This window comes from Octodon degus, unplaced genomic scaffold, assembly GCF_000260255.1.
Source record: "Octodon degus isolate 3935 unplaced genomic scaffold, OctDeg1.0 scaffold00038, whole genome shotgun sequence".
NCBI classification, from domain to species: domain Eukaryota; kingdom Metazoa; phylum Chordata; class Mammalia; order Rodentia; family Octodontidae; genus Octodon; species Octodon degus.
This window is the reverse complement of record NW_004524614.1, coordinates 12667230-12676928: the sequence shown is the minus strand read 5'-3', so window position 1 is coordinate 12676928 and position 9699 is coordinate 12667230.

Below are 9699 nucleotides of genomic sequence, written 5' to 3'. Positions count from 1 at the left end.
ATACATGTGGTGATAGTCTTAAATTTTTAGTATTTTATTTCACTCTAAATTTTTCTGAGAAAGAAGTAAAATGATTCCTTGAATAGGAACTTCTATTTCTAAAGAAAGTGTAAATGAATAATAAATTGAGCACACATAGTAATTGTGTTGATAGGAAGTAGACCCATAGTCTTAAGCTTTTAGAGATAGCAAACTCTTAAATAAAATGTAAATAACTGTTGCGATAGATTTACACTGCAGTGGTTGAGATCTAATTAAAGCTATAAAGAGACTACATGTGAATGAATCCGGGGAAACAGACATACAATATTAATAAAAGAATGAGATGTGTGAAGATTCAAGTTAATAACACCTTGAAAAAAATAGCTTCATGAAAATTACTAGAGCCAATAATTCTACCAAGACCTTGCCTCTTGTATTACTAGTTGTCTCTTATATTCCTAGTTGCTCTTCTTTTTGCCTATAAACAGTGCAGCTTGCCTTGAACAACTGGATCAATGGGTTTTCCACCATAGTTGCAGACCTACAATTAAGACCAATTTAAAAATTACTAAGTACAAAATCCAGGCCCACTAGAAACATATTTTTTCTCCTCCTTTAGCAACTTAGCTGAAGGGTTAACATTTTTGAGTCCTTAAAATGTGACAGGCACCTCAAAAGGCAATTTTCCCTTAAAGTCCCTCGCCTCAGGCTAAAATTTGTGTTTAGAGGCAGAGAAACTAAATCTAATTATTGTAAGAAGTAATGAGAGTACTCAAGTGTTGTGATGTCCATTATATTTTCATGTCTAAAAAATTAGATTATTATTACATGAGTGTAGTATACAATATTTGCATTCCTTGTCAGAAGTTGATACATGTAGCTAACACATTTTAATTCATTTTTCATCCATTCTGCTTTCCTCCCTCCCCCTCTACCCACTTTTTGAGCCTCTTGTTTTTTGTTTTTCTGTACATGTTTGCAGTACATGATGTTTGCCTTCCTAACTGCAGGAAAACTAGAAAAGAGTGGGAGCGATAAAATCACTGAGTATACATAAAGAGGATATGGGTTTTGAAATGTTGAAGATTCCAGGTTTGGTCCATTACTCAGTATCCAGTGGTAGTATCACAGATCTCAGGTCCCAGAGAAGATGACACAGTGTAGTAAGGTTTGCTCTTATAGAAGGGCATGAGCACACCTGTGCTAGGTCTATATCTTATGCTGTCTCAGTGTTGTTCTTGGTTTGTTTGTGTATTTTTGCTTGTGGGTCCTCCACTTTTACAAGTCTCTCTGCTCTCCTTAAAACATGAAAACTATACTGTAAGCAAACTATACTCTAAGCAAAACTATACTGTAAGGATTAATTCCCAGAAACATCTCTGTTAGATACCCAATAAAGAATTTAATCTCTGGAGGCTCCACATTTGCCTGTCCAGTACTTTAATGGGGTCCTGAGTCTGTTTGTACTGTGCATACAGAAATAAAAATATTATTCCCCATGGTATCAGCTGCTCTGCTCATCTTTAGATTTAATAGTTAAGCTAGTAACCCTTTGTAATATTTAATAGAGCCTCACTAAAATGCAGCCCAAATTTCCCCTGAAATAAAATTCCATTTTAGGTGCTAGAATTTGTATGCCAAATTTGGTCCTTTAGAAATAACGAAAGACATAAATTTTTACCACTGTGTTACAGGCTTTGGAAAAGGAAAGTTAGTAATGAAAATTGTCATACAAACTGAATAACTAATGCCAATAATGAATGTCATCTCTATCAGGCATCTCACACATGGGAGCGTTAGCATGCAGGTCACATCGAAGCTTGGCTCCAAGTGGGCTGGAAGCCTGCTCACTCAGCACCTTTGGTTTTCAGACTATTATCTTGCTTACTTTGTAAATTTAACGTTAAGTAATTTATTTTTTTATTGCCTCATTTGTAAGTCTTTCTCTTTCTTCAACTCAAGATATCTTCCGAGGCCTGGGGGGCCTGTTACACTTAGATGTCCAGTTTTATACAAGAATAAGAGCCCTGTCAAAGAAGATGAGCAGCAAACACTGGAGTTTGTTGAAGCCAAGAAAAACATGTCACATTGTGCTCCCAAGCTGCTAATACAGGGGTTGACTGAGAGCTCAAGAACAGCAAAAGCTGTTAACATTGCCTTCAACCAGACGACCTCTTTCAAATTATTAAAAGAAGATGTATTCCTATCAGCATTTTTCTTTCTTGTGAACGATTAGGGTCAGTTTAGAAATGATTTGTTCAGAAAATATTTTACTCAGATGTTTTATTTATACACATATTCTGTTCGCACAAGATCTATCTCTTCCATCATGCCAGCCCTTCTTTCCTCTATGGTTGTGCCTATAAAGCAGACCTCCTGGTGATTTGCCAATGACAATCCATCACTTGTAAAAGGACAAGCACGAATATGGATGTTCTACAGTCTTAAAAGTACAGAAACCCAATATCAGGTTTCCTAATGTCAGTAGTGATAACATAACCAGAGAAGTTTAAAACTGACCTATATAGGCAAGATCATACTGATATTGCATATTCATTAGATACTTTAGATAGCTGTGATCACACTATCACTTTAAAAATCAAATCCAAAAGCAAGCTAGGATTTATAAAAAGCATAATATGTGCACAACTTTGCAAAGAGAAGTGAGGCAAAAGTAAATTCTCTGAGATCTAAGAACTAGGTTAGTGCTCTCAGAAATTAACTTTATATGAAGGATAAAAATGCCAAACTCTGTGTCGGAGACCTGGCCCCAAGTGTGTGTATCAGAAAAAAAGTAGAGACTATTCCATCTGTTCCTATGTGTCCTGTCTGCCTATGACAGTGAAGGCCTTGGAATGCAGTCTGGTGGTTTTCAAAGTCATATCCAGGGTCAGCATTGGTATCTTGGGGAAGAACAATGTGAACATGGGCTCTGCAGTCTAATTACCTGTGTTCGCATCCAGGTTCCCTTCTTAGCAGCTCTGTGACTCTGGGAGAGTTTCCTGAATTGTCTACACCTCATTTTCCTCAATGGAGAAATGGAGATAATAATAGAACATTTTTTTTCTGAAGGTAAATTCATGCAAGTCATCCTCAGAGCAGTGCCGACCAAGTCAGAAGCAACCAATAAAACAAGATATGATTATTTTTATTATTTCCCCAAAGATGACAGGGTAAAAAGTGTTAATTCCTTAAGGAAAACTTGTATTGCCTGCTGCTATTTTGGAGACACCAAAGGTTGCTGTACAGTTCCCTTGTTTGTAATGGCTTTAGAATCTAGAGCAGGGAAGTTGAAAGATCATGTTATTCAGGAGGAAGAGATAGGGCTCCATGACTGTTTTAATATCCTCTTTATGCTGTGATGGTGTTTATTTTTACCCAACATCTTTCTCTCTCTGTCTCAGTTAGTCTTTTCTCATTGCTGGGACAAATATCCAACACCTAAAATGAAGAAAGGAAAGGTTTATTTAGCTCACAGTTCCTGGAGGTTTCACTCCACACTTGGCTGGCTCCAAGGCACAGGGCAGAGAGCCACCTTTCATGGTGGTGGAACAACAACAATGGCAGCAGAGAGTCTGTCTCTCTCTGCACTCAGGCTATCTGTCCCAGGCTGAGGCAAGTACACACACCACAATCCCAGCTGTATTAAAACCCATAATCCCAGCCTTGGATCACCCAAAATCCTGGTGGATCATGAGTTCATCACAAACTCTAGAAGTCCCCACTCCTTGACTGCATGAGGCATTGGGGAGACAACTAAACACAAACTGTAACACTGTCCATATGGAATTGAGCTTCCTCATGGCTCTTGCCACCAGTGACAACAGCCCGTTAGCTGCTATGGCCCTTCCAGTGTCTCCTCCCTTGACTCCCTTCCTGCTGATGCCAGGGCTCCTTCCCCATCTTTCACGACTTCATTAGCATGCCGGAGTTTCCATGGCTAGAGGATTGGCATTCTATTCTGACTGCCGACCTCACCATTTGATCCTGACCCTTCATTTAAGAGCCCTCATTTAAGAAACCTTTCCAGAATGAAAATGGCATCTTTCAAGACTGCTGGTGACAAACTACAAAAATGCTACCTTCCTCTTCCCCCACAGGGGACACTGTGCTCCTAGAAACCTCTTCCTACAGCATGCTTTGTCTCATTCTTTCAATTATCTTTCATTTCCCTTACTGAAGGTCTGTTTCTCCCTAGCTGATTCTTTGTAAAGATAATACATCTTTATTTTCAACTGAATTGTCCATGCAGTGAAGTTTATTTTATTAATACATTCACTTTACTAACCTAGAAGTACCAAATTAACTGTATTGTTTTAACCTATAGGTTTAATTGTCCACATTGTTTCTTAGCAGGTATCCTCTCATTTCATCCCAGTCAATGCTTTGGGGTCTATCCTTTTAGACAGTGTTGATTTTAATGTCACCCTTGTTAGTGCCAGTAAAAAGAAAAAGACTAAAACACATTGACAAGTTTGAGTGAGGGAGATGGCACATTATATAGTTTATGTTTTGCTAGAAGTGATTTCAAAATGTGGATTAAATTTTATGGATTTACATGGAAAAATAAATCAAAATCTAGCAGAATTTCTAAAAGAATGAATTGTGTTTCTCTCTCTCTCTCTCTCTCTCTCTCTCTCTCTCTCTCTCTCTCTCTCTCTCTCTCTAACTTACTGTGGCTACCTGCTGCATCAGTCGACTCCAGCAGGAAGAGGCTCCTTAAAGACCTGTATGTATGAGAACATTTTATTAACACTGTGTTAACCTTCTATCACTGTGATAAAATATCTGAGATAAACAACATAAAAGAAAAAAATGTTTATTTTGGCCTTTGATTTTAAGTATCTGAGCTAACGAAAAGAGAAAAATGTTTAGTTTGGTATAGCATTAGAGGCTTCAGTCCATGGTCTGTTGGTTTCAGAATTTGTAGGCCTTTGATGAGGCAGAGCATCATGGGGGATCCTGTGATACAGCAAAGCTGCTCACCTCATGGAGGTCGAGAAAAGGAGTGGAGCACTGAGGTCCTGACATGAGTCTCCTATTATGCCTGCCTCCTAAAGCTGCTGCCACCTTCCAATTATACCAAATCTGGCAATCAAACCTTAGCACACTGGGCCTTGGAGGACACACCTACTCAAACTGTGGCAATCACTTCCTCTATCTAAAAAAATGTTAAATATATATAAAAGTGAGCTCTTAGAAATGAAGCACAGTGAAATTACAAAGGCTGAAAGAAATGCCATGCACTACCAAATAGTGAATACAAATTTCAACAGAACTTTTCTCATGGCAAGTGTCACTTTGCAGAGACTTACAGTTTTCAGTGGCAGCACATCTCTTGGTTTGGTATTTTAGAGATAGTTCCCTTTTTGCATGTCTGGCTTGAGGTGTTTAGAGGCCTCCTCTGTTGTATTTTGGTCTTATTATTCATACCTTGGTGCTTTGCTGTTTACAATGCTTAAGTCAATAGTGACATTTTGATTTGACAAACATATTTAAGTTTGCATAGAGGCAAATGTGCTAAGCATTCACACACTGTACCTTGATCTGGATTTGTATCAGGATGGAAATATGCAGTACTGTTTTTTAGGGCTCTTTCCCAACTATCCTGATTTGATACTCTTCCACAAGCTGATTGCTAGCGAGCAGGGAAGACCACACTGACTGATGTTAGGAAGGGCATCTCTCTCCAGCCCCTGAAGGTCAACCAGCCTAGAATAGAAACCTTGGAAGAGTCCTCCCTCTGGTCAGTGAGATTTCCTGTGCAATCCTCTGAGCAACTTCAACAGAGTTGTTTCTCTCCTTTTTATTTATTTATTTATTTATTTATTTATTTATTTATTTATCTTTGTTTTCTACTGTAATATACTTGCATCTTGATGATTTGGCTTTCCGAATAAAAGATGAAGTTAAGAATTTTGAACAGCATGTATATCAGAAAACAACAGAAACTAGAGGCTAATAGTTTTGGGGTGCATAAATCCAAGGGTAATTAGTGTACCAGTTCATAGAAGCACTACAGTTGGAGCATAGTTCTTTCATGAATGCAATATGCATTAATATTACATGGACTGCTTTCTCCATCTGTTTGACTTACTTTCAGAAGTAGCTTGCAGTGACCTACTAGCCCAGTTATCATGCACTTCTAAGACACTCTCTAGAGACTGAGATTTCCTTGTATGCTTCAGTGTTAGGCCTGGAACTTGTGTTGAGGCTTTGGAAGTGAGATCGTGCCTAAAAATATGACCCCTAAGATTGGGTGGTTGGAAATATTCCAGTAAGGTGTCTCTTAAACTATTGCACTGATACTGGTAATAGATAAAGGAGAATCTAGCATGTTCTATAGCTAGATATATTGCCTAATTTTAGAGAGACACAGGAGAGAGAGAGAGAGAGAGAGAGAGAGAGAGAGAGAGAGAGAGAGAGAGAAAAGGAGAAAAGGAGAGAGCTTTCTTTTTAGCCTCTTTTCTTTCTTAACTAGTTGATGATCTCAGGAAATTGTGATCCAGCTGGGAACTTTTGGGTATGTTTGTTTAAATGTATGATTATTTCTGTCTGTATTTGTTTTGGGGGCCTGCCCATTAGCTCAGGTGTTTAAGTGCCTGCTGAAACAAAGCAGTCAGGCTCAGGATGCTGTGGTTCGATCCCCTCATCCTCAAGCCAAACCAGACCTGCCCTGAAGGCATCCTGAGCAGCCCTCAAAAAATCCTTCTGCATTTGTTTTGTAAATTAATTTTATTTTTTAAATTATAGTTATTGACACATATTAGCACCAAATAATGGGTTCTATTTTGGCACTCATTCCACCGAGCTATCTCACCATCCCCTAGAAAAATATATTTTAACAAAGGACTCTAAAAGTCTTTTGGTTATAATAATCAACACATCAGGTAAAATAAAAGAAGAAATACACCATAAGTTTGGCATGACTTTCCCTTCAGGATGAGCTGATACTTCTGTAGTATAGCATGAATGTGAATAATAAAATGGCTTGAATGTCATTCACCATTTTGGTTACTTTCTCATTACTGGGACAAAATACCAGACACTCATAAGTTAAAAAAGGAAAGATTTATTTTAGCTCACAGTTTTTAGAGATTCTGGTCCTTAGTCTTTAAAGCAGGGCAGCACGACAGACGGGCATGGCATAGGAGAAACAGCCCACAGCAGGGCAGGTAGGAGGCAGCCCAAAGGTGCAGCAGTGGGCCTTCCTTTCCCTTGTTATTCATTTAGGCCATGTGCCTCCTGGATGGTGCTACTCACACCCAGTGTGGATCCTCTTCCTTCAGTAAATCCATTCAACTACCCTAGAACTGTGCTAATCTAATCAGTAGACTGGTCCAGTTACCTCACCTGTCATCCATATTCATACACCCTAGATCCAGCCACCTTTGAAAAGCTCCACCTGTGAGTGTATGGGGCTTTTGGGGGTGGGGGACTTACAAGCCATAGCACTCAATAATTAAGAAATAGGTGCTGTTTTATGTATTTGGTACAAGATCTCACTGTGCAGCTTGGACTGTTAGTGATCCTCCTGTTTTCAGCTTGCTATGTGCTGGCATTACAGTCATGTGCCACCATGCCCAGTCTTGGTGGACAGCTCAGAGTGCCCTGGGGGCAGGGCTGATGTGACATGTGGTGCTGGAAATTGAACCCCAGTCCCTGTGCTTGCCCAAGCAGGTGCTTAGCCCACTAAGCTATTGCACTGGCCCTTGATTTTATATTTTCATAGCTGGCATAAGATACTCTGTATTGATTATATACAAACACTGATTTCGGGGTACTAAAAAATTCCCCTTCCTTTAAAATTTTAAAAATGTATCTGGTTTTTAGATTATATAGAAGACTTAAAAGAAAAAATAGAAAAGCAAATGTATATTTCTCATTATAGCATAAAAATAGAAAAGCAAATGTATATTTCTCATTATAGCATAATCCCAAAATAAATTTGTACAAATGTATTATCAAATTACATGTGACATTTGAAATACTCTGTGTAAGGGTCCCAGAGGGTACTTCTTTGCAGAAGTGCATTGATTTGATATAGTTAGAATACAGGAGGCCAACTAGATTCACTAGGGATTAAAGGAGAAATAATGGTAGCTCCAGACACAGTTTTGAGTGCTTCACATTTATTAAGTCATTTGTTTTTCATGTCTGTCTTCTTTTGATAGAAAAGGAAACATGATGCAAAGATGTTAATATGAAGGCATCCCAAAGAAGATAATAAATGAGTTTTGTCTTTTGGGGTCAGAACCAGGAAATACACTTAGAATGCCAAGGAGCTTAATTTTTTTTTTCATCGAAGATATTTGAAAAATTATTTCAAAGCACAGAAAAGAAACTCCAAACAAATATTGAGAATGACAGGTTTCTTTATGAAAAAGCCTCCTATTGTAAAAGTTAATTTTCCCAAAATTAATCCATAAATTCAATTAAATTTAGACCACAAGTCCTTCAAGATTTTAAATGATACTTTACAAGAGGATTATTGTATTGAATTAGACTCATCTAGAGGATAATTTCAATCTGAAAGATAAAATTCCCAAGGTTTACATGAAACTTTTGAAAAAGGCATTTGCACGGTGACTTTTGCTAGCAGATACTCAAAAGCACCGAGGTATTTGAAGGCAGGCAATAATGCAGAGGCAGATTAAGGAATGATGACACAAAGTGGAAATCCAAAAATATACCCCCAGCTTTGACTGAGATGGTATTTTGGAGGAGAATGAGCTACAGTTTTTCAAAAATAATCTTGGAACATGGTATTTTCCATTTTGAGAAAAATTAAGTTAGAAAGTAACACACCTAAAATATTCCACATAAAATAAAATGTTTACTAATAGAATGTGTAGTAATTTTGGAAAAAATCTCATGTTAGCCTTCCAAAGCTTTCCTTTTCAAAATTGCTTTAATAATTTCAAGTCTTTTGGATTTTCATATAAATTTTTAAAAAGCCTGTCAATGAAACCTGAAATTCTCATTAGAATTAGATTATTATATCAGTGTATCAGTGTTTGGAAAATTGCTATCATTCCATGTTTCACCTTGAAATGTTTCTTGAATTGCTCAATTTCTCTGTAATGTTACCCAGTTTTCTGTGTATAGGTCTTGGGAAATTTGTGATGAGGTTTTTTACTATTTTATGCATTAATATTCTTTTAAAGGATGTGTTTTGGTTTTGCTGGTCACCATGAAGTGAAAGCACAGTTGCTTTTCAATAAACACTTATTAATAAAAATTAAATAAAACATTAAATTTTTGTTTTTTGACAAGCTCTTTCAAGATACCTCAGACTGGCTTTGAACTTTCTATGTAACCCAATCTGGCCTCAAATTCACAGCAATTTTCCCACCTCAGTCTCCTGAGTATTGGACTTACAGAGGTGCACTACCATGCCTGGCTAAATGATATTATTACCAAGAAGTATTGCAGGAAAATAGTGGAATGTTTTCTAAAATCTAATTTCAAGGTGGAAGTGTAGCTTTCTTAAGAACATGCAAATTGTAGAATTCAGAAAAAATCAGCAAATGTAGGTCTACGAAGAGGAAAAAATCTTGCATGTGATTTATTTATTTATTTAATGTGTGTGTGTGTGTGTGTGTGTGTGTGTGTGTGTGGCCAGCTCAGCCCACCTAGGGGCGGGGCTGGCTGGCATGTGGTGCTGGGGGATTGAACCGCGGTCCTTGTGCTTTGCTAAGCTTGTTCTAAGTAGGT